Genomic DNA, 10,085 nt, shown 5'->3' with positions numbered 1-10,085 from the left:
ACACTTCCAACTTGTAAGAAAAGCTTATTCTTCAATTGTGTGCTTTGATGCACACAATCTTTTTCGTGTGTGATTTAGGCCCTCAACTCTCCTGATAAAGGCGTGGAGGTAAATTCAACTCGCGACGGTCGCTCCATCAAGATTGTGGAGTTTGAGACCTTTAAGCTTGGTCCTGGTTTTGGGCCGTAGTTAGCTCCATGGTCGAAAATCGACCTCTCCTGGACCTGTCCTAGAGGGCCGGGGGCGGGGTCAAGAGCTCCGCACCTCGGGTGGCGCGAACGGAGACGCTTCCGGCGGCGGCTGCGGCTGCGTGGATTCAATTTGCCCAGAGCCCACGAGGCGCAGGTGCGCGGTGCGCGGGGCGACTCCGTGGTTCTCCGGCGCCCACTGCCTGCCTGGTTCTAACCCCGCGGGCAGTAACCGAAAAACGGTCTTGAAGAAAGAGAGGGAGAGGTGGAAATACATTAAGAGAAAATAAGAAATCCTCGGTGATTTCTTCATCTAAAGACACCCTGAAGATGAAGTCGGCGTCCGCAGGGGCTCAGTCCTCCCGGCGCTGGTGAAGGTGAGTGAGTAGACTTCCCAACAGCAGCTGGAGCCAAAGCAGACAACCTGGGCCCGGCAACCAGGGAGTAAGCAGCCCCTTTTCCTCCCCAGAATGGCAGCACTTGAACGTGTGTCTCTCCCTCGGCTTTTGAAGGATTCCCAGGACGCAACAAATAGGATTCTTTTCATTGCCCTTACTAAGGTCGGTAGTGGCTGGTGGCTAGATGGCGCAGCATCTTTTGTTTGCTGCTATGGCAGGCAACCTTTTTCATTCACATCTCTCTCCTCTCACTTCTGATCCTTCCTGTGACTGCAGCCACCGGGATCCCAAGGGCAAGAAAAACTGGGAAATGCTGGTTATGGGGGTCAGCCTCAAGCACACAGATCAGGGGAGAAGGGTAGAGAGGAAATCTGGAAGGGCAGAGAATATTTAGTCCAAATGCAATGTGAAAAAAAACATCCAAAAATGTGCACCTCCTAACGCACGGATCATATGCAAGGAGACGTGTTAAAAAATAATTTCCAGAAAAGGTAAAATCATAAACTTGCATAGTTATAACAAATGAACATGTGTTAAAGAATGTATTTGATTCCTAGGACAGAGGAATATAGGTGTTAAAAATCTGTTCGAAGATAGAGTCAAAGTAACATTTGAAGATAAAGTGAACGAAATTTTTGATGAGTGAAATTGAACTTTCAAAAATTCAATAAATTTCACCGCCGGTCGTGATACTTACTGCGTCTTACTAGACATACACACAATACTACATCACAAAGACAACTGGATTTGAAAGGAACCGGTTTCCCCTGGACTGCTAAATGTTCTGTTCTCCGCATTGAACGCCGTTATTTGAAAAAAGGTGCACAGGCTTCAGCCGACTGCCAGACAGATGCTGGGCAGGACAAAGGTCAGGCAAGCAGCGGAGCGCGCCTGGCCGCAACTCATAGAGGGTGGGAGAACAGGAGCAGGAGGCGGACGTCACTTCCCCTAGAGAGCGCCCGCCCGCCGGTTGGCCGGGCCCGACGCCGTGGGAGGAGGGAGGCGGGGACTAGGGCGGGGCGTGGGCTGGAGGGAAGCGCGGATTCCCGTTGACGTCACGGATGGGGCGTGTCGTATGTAGATATATGAGCGCAGGGGCTGCTGGTCCGTCTTCTGGTGCTTAAATACTATATGGTCTCCCGTGGCGTGGAGAGGACTTTTGCTTTGAAGTGCGTGTATCCGCTGTGTGGAAGGTCCAGGAAGGCTCGGGGATGCGGGGAGTGAAGTGAGCATGTCTAAACAGTGTAGGGCATATGAGGTTGAGGTGGGGCAGGCAAAATGCAATGTTATGTATTAGGGAACAAATGTAATTGTAAAGGGGGTGATGTCATGCTGCTATTAGTCGAATATACTCCCGATTTGTTGATGCTTATGCATTTTCCCAAATGGGGAATTGAGATACTGGGTGAATATGCATCGCGTTTTCCTTTGGTTTTTTCATGCATGCAAAAACAGACTTCATTGATGAATGTTAGCTTTCTATTTTATTTTATGCAATAAGGTGATTCATCAGTTATCACACAGGTGTGCAGCAGAAGTTTTATGCTACTGAGAATGTCTTGTGTATGTAAGCTCCTGAGGTTGTAACTGTAATCAGATTTGCAGAGGAGCCAAGAACCGTAATGTGACCAGTTTTTTCATCTGACGGTGAGAGACTGCAAGTAAACCATTTTCCCTACTGGTTTTCTGTCCTTTAATCTAGGACGTTATTTCTTGAATCGTCAGCTGACTTGCTTTCACATATTACCAAGTTGCTTCGTCCTGGCCTAAACTGATTTAGTGGTGTCTGATTTTTTGCAACCCTATGAACCATAGCCTACGAGGCTGGTTTGTCCAAGAGATTTCTCAAGCAGGAATACTGGAGTGGGTTGTCATTTCTTTCTTCAGAGAATTTTTCTCACCCAGGGGTCAAGCTCGGATCTCTTTAAGTCTTCTGCACTGGTAAGTGGTATTTGTTTGTTTGTTTGTTTTTACCGCTAGTGAATTATTGGTAGTGTGTGCCTGCTCAGTCGTGTCCGACTCTTTGCAACTCCATGGACTGTAATCCACCAGACTCCTGTGTCCATAGGATTTTCCAGGCAAGAATTCTGGAGTGGGTTGCCATTTCCTTTCCCAATCATTTCTAGGGAATTCCCTAAGTACCACCCCACTTATCATTTGCACCCCAAGCAGCCTCTTCGTATTTCTAGATCCAGTTCTGTCTTCCCCTCACCTTTTCTCTCAGACTTTCTCTTACTACCTCCCTAGACAGAAAGCAGTAGTTCTCTTTCCTAAGCTTCCAGTGAGCACCTGACATGCTTCAGTAACCTGGCAAATTAGGAAGTTTCCTAAACATCCCTTCTCCTTAAATGGCAGTAAGAATTCTACAGGGCATTTTTTTTATTCAAATATAATCTTAGTTTTTTCCCTATCTGAAAATATTGATCTACAGTTTAGAAGAAAACCTCAGGTCCAGTGTGGCAGATGTGGCCTATTTTGCCTATCCCTTCACTCTCAGTTCTGATCCACAAAGTATTTGCAAGTAGAAACTATGGGGGTGATTCTTACTATTTTAAAAAATTAACTTCTTAAGATATAATTTGAAAATAATGACATTTTTAAAAATTAATTTAAGACATTAAAACTTGGAACGATTCTTATTACTTTAAAAAATTAATTTCTTAAGATATAATTTGAGAATAATGCATCCATTTCAAGTTTGATGACTTTTGACAAATCAATGTACCCAAGGAACCACTACCCTGTTCAAGAAAAAAGAACTTCCCCACTACTCCAAAATGTCTTCCTGTGCTCCTTTGCAGTCAATCTCCCTACCACTCCCTGTCCCAGGTGATCAGTGATCTAGTTCCTGTCACTATGGACCAGTTTTGTCAGTTCTCAAAATTCAGAGTATGTACTTGTTCGTCACCCAGCATGACGCTTTTGAGAGCAATCCATATTATTGCCAAGTATCAGGAATTCATTTCATTTTATAGAAGAGTAATATTCCTTTGAATGACTGTATCACAATTATATCCATTCACCTCGTGATGGATATTTGAATGGTTTTCAACTGGGGGGTCTAGAGGGCTTCCCTTGTGGCTCAGACGGTAAAGAATCTGCCTGCAATGCAGGAGACCCAGGTTGAATCCCTGGGTCAGGAAGATCCCCTGGAGAAGGAAATGGTCTGGAGAATTCCAAGAACAGAGGAGCCTGGCGAGCTACAGTCCATGGGGTTGCAGAGAGCTGGACACTGACCGAGTGACTAATGTGAACAAAGCTACATAAAAGCAACCCTTTTTTGTGGGCATATATTTTATAAATTTCATTTAAAATTTTTAATTCTTTAATATGAATTTATTTTGTGAAGGATATTACATTCACAAATACAAAAATTATTCAAATGTCCAAAAGGCTGAATTGTTTCCTATCAAGAGCATATTTAATATAAGCCACACAGTATGTCAGGTGTATTATTAGATTATTTCATTTAATCTGCACAACAACGTTATGAAGTACTTATTATTATTTTCATGTGAAAGTGAAAGTCGCTCAGTCATGTCTGACGCTTTGCGACCCCATGGACCATACAGACCATGGAATTCTCCAGGCCAGAATACAGGAGTGGGTAGCCATTTCCTTCTCCAGGGGAATCTTCCCAACCACACTTGCAAAACTGGCGTTGCCCAAGGTCAAACAGAAGGCGAATAGCAGCAAGTTCTGCCAATCCCACAGCCACACCTCATCAGATTGGGCTCCTAACCACAAACCCACCCTAATGTCATTGTAATAAACTCAGTGTGTCTGACAGACCTGGAAACCAATATCCAAGCAGGCCCTAGTCATGGTGTTATTTCTTGATTGGCTTTTTTTGGTCAAAAACTCATCTGTTGGGAGTGCAGAGCATAATAGCATGGACAGACTTCCTTGAGACTGAGGAAATCTCTTAGAAACTCGAAAAACCCGTTTTCTAATCAGTAAGGCACTGAGAGTTAACTTTGGTCTTGGTTTATATATTTCATATTTGACCAAGGAAACTTCCCACTGTTGGGGATGAGTAGGATGTACAACTTTTACTTTCAATGACCTAGATACTCCATCTGCATATTGTGCTTTTTAATTAGTTTTCTTTGGACCTACCCTTAAACATCATCCCACTCTCCACTCACACTCTCAGTACCCACTCGGATCTCAGAGGCTTCTGGGACTGAACAGATCTATGAATGCCATCCCCGAGGTAGTCAGGAAGGGATGACAGTCCTTCCCTCCATGCTCCTGGCTTTCCTATTTGGCCCCTGTAGTTCCAGGTCTTAATGTCTTAAGTTATGTTTAAATGTCTATTGTTGTTGTTAGCCTTTACAGGGTTCTTTTTTATTTTTTGCTAACTCTAAAATGTTTATTCTCTAAAAAGTTAGTTGCTTTTTATACAGTTGTACAAAATTCTTAATGTTTCTTTGGCAATGGAATATACTGGAATTTTCAGTCAGTTCAGTTCAGTCGCTCAGTCATGTCCGACTCTTTGTGATCCCATGAATCGCAGCACGCCAGGCCTCCCTGTCCATCACCAACTCCAAGAGTCCACCCAAACCCATGTCCATCGAGTCGGTGATGCCATCCAGCCATCTCATCCTCTGTCGTCCCCTTCTCCTTCTGCCCCCAATCCTTCCCAGCATTAGGGTCTTTTCCAATTGGAATTTTACAACTATATAAAAATGTTACCTTTACCTAAGAAAGAGTATTTACTATATGTACATAGTTGACTGACAAAATTCTCTACCATCCAGCACCCTATTTAATTAACAAAATAAGTTGCCTCAAAAGGGGTATTATAGGATTTCTAAAAAAGAAAGAAAAAGAAAGATAGACTGACCTCCTTCCTGCCACACACACACACACAACCTTCTGTAGCTCAAAACACAGTATCATCACAGCCCTGCTGTTGTCGTTCAGTTGCTAAGTCATATCTGACTCTGTAACCCCATGGACTGCATCATGCCAGGCCTCCCTGTCCGTCACTATCTTCCAGAGTTTGCCCAGGCTCATGTCCATTGAATCAGTGATGCTATCAATCCATCGCATCCTCTGTCGATCTCTTCTCCTCTCCTCCTGCCTTCAATCTTTCCCAGCATCAGGGTCTTTTCCAATGAGTCAGTTCTTCACATCAAGTAGCCAAAGTATTGGAGTTTCAGCATCATTCCTTCCAATGAGTATTCAGGATTGATTTCCTTTAGGATTGACTGATGTGATCTTACTGTCCAAGAGACTCTCAAGAGTCTTCGCCGGGTACCACAATTTCAAAGCATCAATTCTTCAGCGCTCAGCCTTCTTTATGGTCCAACTCTTATATCTGTATATGACTACTGGAAAGACCATAGCCTTGACTACATGGACCTTTGATGGTAAGGTGATGTCTTTGCTTTTTAATACACTGTCTAGATTTGTCATAGCTTTCCTTCTAAGAAGCAAGCATCTTCTAATTTCATGCTGCAGTCACCATCCACAGTCATTTTGGAGCCTAAGAAGAGAAAATCTCTCTGCTTCCACATTTTCCCTGTCTATTTCCCATAAAGTGATGGGACTGGATGCCATGATCTTAGTTTTTCTTGTTGATTTTTAAGCCCGATCTTTCACTCTCTTTCACCTTTATCAGGAGGCTTTTTAGTTCCTCTTCACTTTCTGCCATTAGAGTGGTATCATCTGCATATCTGAGGTTGTTGATATTTCTCCTGGCAGTCTTGATTCCCACTTGTAACTCATCCAGCCTGGCATTTTGCATGGTTTACTCTGCATATAAGTTAAATAAACAGGGTGACAATATACTGCCTTTGTATTCCTTTCCCAATTTCACAGTCCTGTTTGCAGGCAACGTGCAGCAACTGCCAAATACAATTTAGTGATAAGATAGATCCTTTCAGTGATGAAAAAATACTTTCAACTTCCACTGGAGTTCTATACATAAGAAATTACCTAACCTTCTGTTGGGAGAAGGCAATGGCACCCCACTCCAGTACTCTTGCCTGGAAAATCCCATGGATGGAGGAGCCTGGTGGGCTGCAGTCCATGGGGTCATGAAGAGTCGGACACGACTGAGTGACTTCACTTTCACTTTTCACTTTCATGCATTGGAGAGGGAAATGGCAACCCACTCCAGTGTTCTTGCCTGGAGAATGCCAGGGACGGGGGAGCCTGGTGGGCTGCCATCTATGGGGTCGCATAGAGTCGGACATGACTGAAGAGACTTAGCAGCAGTAGCAGCAGCAACCTTCTGTTATACCAGATATATTTAATGCTCATGTTTTAAGATGAGCATTGTATTGTATTGTATCTTTGAAATTAAGCGGGAAAACAAACAACCTAGTGCTAATGACAGATAATACAGCAAATTCTCTTCATTCCTCTCAAAGATTGAAACCAATTCTTAGGACCAAGAAGAACTAGAAATCCATCTATTTCCAAAGACTTGTTTGTAGACTATGCAGCTAGTTTGTTGTCTTTCCTGTATTCAAAATCTGCAAGCTCCTTGCCTTCATGACCTCCTCTCAATCCACCATGAAATCCTTGAGGAGTGGTGAAGGTACCACCTCGACCATTACTACAACTTCAGCCACCACAGAAACCTCTCTTTTATGATAAACAATTTGCTTGAAAGTTCAACTATTTCTTAATTTTTGCATTTTTGATTTTCTTGCATTAAATATGTGTACTATTAAGTGGAATATTTTAAAATAGAAATAGAATCTGTAAGAGCTCATTTTATAAAAGCATATGTAGATGCTTTTCTGTTGATATATGAAAACAACTCTATCCATATTTACCTACATTAACAAAAGTTATTTTTGAATTTAAGAGGTTTCAAAACTTTACATATTTGTTTTTTCTTCAGCATTTGAATTTTATATAATCAGCACATAAAAGTTTTGCAAAAAATGTAAATAACTTAAAAATAGATTTGAAGAAAATACATAAAGATGTTAATAGTAGTTAATTTCAGGAATTGGAACTATGGATGACTGCTTGTTTACTTCTTTATATGTAGTTAACATTTTTTAATTTAGAAAATGAATGACCTGGACGTGAAAGAAGAGAAGAGCTGTGAAAGAGGTATGAGGTAGGTGAGAGGAAGAGATGAAGGGGAGAGAAAACCTAGTTCTGGCAGGAATTGTGTTGAAGTTGGAGAATTGGCAGGAACTGCTGTTGGAATGGGTTCACAGGTGGAGCTAGTGGTAAAGAACCTGCTTGTTAATGCAGGAGACATAAGACATGTGGGTTTGATTCCCAAATTGGGAGGATTCCCTGGAGGAGGGCATGGCAACCCACTCCAGTATTCTTGCCTGGAGAATCTCATGGACAGAGGAGCCTGGGGGGCTACAGTCCATAGGGTCACAAGAGCCAGACTCGACTGAAGCAACTTAGCACGCATGCATGCTGTTGGGATAAGAAAGATCTTTGGGAGGCAAGTGGGTCATGAGGATATTTAGTACAGTTTAATGGCTGTTACATGACTCCTCCTTGTTGTTTTACCAAAAGAAATATTCAGGCTTAAATTTCTGTCAAGCATTTTTACCGCTTGTGTTTCTCTTTGATTGGCAGCGTATCTTGTGGACCCAAGTGGGCTTCAGATCAAATTCCTCCTTTCAGATGCTACGCACTGACTGAGCAATTGAACAAGTTCGATAAGCTTTCCATGTCTCAGTTTTCTCATATATGAAACGAGGATGGTGATATGATAGAAGCCTGTTGAAAGGATTAAATAAGTGCACCCATGTAAAACTTGTAGACCATGCCTGGGCATATGGCACTTTGCATGTCATCATTGAGTGTAAGCTTTTACATTTTGGCACAACACTGCATAAAGTCTGGGTGTGGTTTTATTTAAGTTACTGATGGCTTGCAGTGTCTGTGGAGCCTCCAAGAGAGAGTAAAGCAATCCTGTTTGATCAGCAGTAATCGCCTGGACTGGAAGGATCTGAGTTTATCAGCTGATCTGATCAGCTCAACAAAACAGCAATAATGGTCCAACTCCTTGCTTCAAGAATGCTGAACTTAAAAAAAAATCATGGTTTTACACTGGAAAATATTCCCCTACACATGACACGAGACCCAGAATTTTTAAAAAGTGATACATATGTTTAAATTCAAAATACAAGCAATGAACTTTAGAAAATATATATGTAGTACAAAGATACACATGCCCCAAAACAGTAGTCTCTTGATCCCTTCTCATGTTCCTTTTTTCCAGGGATAACCCCTTTCACTGCATGTTTGGCTATATATCTCCTTATCTCTAAATAAATATTGACCTTGCGATTTTCCAGTTTCCCACCCCAGACGCTGCAGACTGGCCTGCAAAGGGGAAAGTGGAGTGTGTGTGTTTCCTGCTCGCCAGTCATCTACAAGGCAACAGCCAAGACTTCCACTCACCTGCAGACCCACACAGCCCACCTCACTGCTCCACACAGAACCGCAAAGGGAACTTTGCCAGAACAAATGCCACTCCAGCAGCTTTGCGATTTGGGGTGAATCGGGTCCTGGGACACTTCAGTAAAGGGTGGGAACACCAGAGTGAGACGCTGTGGTCACCCCAACCCAGAGACCACCCACTCCTCTCCCTTCCAATCCCTTTCTCCCTTCTGGCTCATCCTGTGTTCCCTCCTGATCTTTGCCTTCCTCGGATCTTTTCGCCAGCCTCACACCTTTGTTTCTTGTCCTACAATGACAGCTGCGTCATTGAGTCTTTTGTAACCACTGAAAGTTCCAAATTATAAGTATCAGAGTGATGCTTCTTAGCACCTCGAAGGGAAAACTTTAACTAGCTATTCAGGTCCATCACGGGCCTCATCAGTGTTTTTCTCCCGAGCAGTAGAGGACACAAGTGTTTCCATTCGCTCACGTCGTGAGAAATCATCTCAGTGGAGCAGAGTCTCGGCAGAACGAAGGGAACCCAGCCCCCCGCTTCGGACTCCCAACGGCTCATCTCCCCTTCTTCCACGGAGCAGCCTGGCCGGGCGGCCCTGGGTCAGGGACCTGGGTCTCCTCAGACGCCGGAATATGCTACCCGAGCTCCTCTTTCGGTCTGAGCTTGGGACCAAGGCACAGGATTCCATGAGTGAAGGTTCGAATCTTGACTGAACAGCGGCTTTGCATGTCCAACGGAGACTTAAGAGTGAGAAACTCTGAATAAAATCATAATAAACTGAGACAGGGCAAATAAAAATTCGGAAGAGTAGAGAACTTGAATAAAATGCAGTTCTTCTCATTCAGGTCTGGAACTCTCCACCCGAAAGCTGTCGGGATTCCCGGCTGATTAGCAACATCGCAGGCCCTCCATGTCACCATTTACTCACAGGGACATTGTTTCTAATTAATCAGAAAGGTCTCACGAGATTTGAACTCGGATCGCTGGATCCAGGGTCCTCACCATTACACCATGGAACCTCTTTGGCAGCTCCCTTCTCTCCCCTGCCAGGGAAAGGGCATCTGCTTCTTCAGCTTCCATATGCCCCATTCCTACTCCCAAAAC

The 10,085-nt window shown here is 43.5% G+C and overlaps 1 long non-coding RNA gene across 2 annotated transcripts; it reads left to right on the top strand.

The window, feature by feature from the left end:
* The first annotated feature begins 1,668 nt into the window (after positions 1 to 1,668).
* Positions 1,669 to 9,762, top strand: LOC113888504. 2 transcript variants are annotated; one of them, XR_003510000.1, is made up of 3 exons: positions 1,669 to 2,527; positions 7,621 to 7,673; positions 8,156 to 9,762. It is a non-coding gene; the product is annotated as an uncharacterized LOC113888504 (long non-coding RNA). The 2 variants fall into 2 exon arrangements; XR_003509999.1 differs by lacking the exon at positions 7,621 to 7,673.
* The last annotated feature ends 323 nt before the right edge of the window (positions 9,763 to 10,085 follow it).

Source organism: Bos indicus x Bos taurus, unplaced genomic scaffold (assembly GCF_003369695.1).
Source record: "Bos indicus x Bos taurus breed Angus x Brahman F1 hybrid unplaced genomic scaffold, Bos_hybrid_MaternalHap_v2.0 SuperScaffold_100333, whole genome shotgun sequence".
Lineage (NCBI taxonomy): Eukaryota > Metazoa > Chordata > Mammalia > Artiodactyla > Bovidae > Bos > Bos indicus x Bos taurus.
This window is presented reverse-complemented; position numbering and strand designations above follow the sequence as displayed.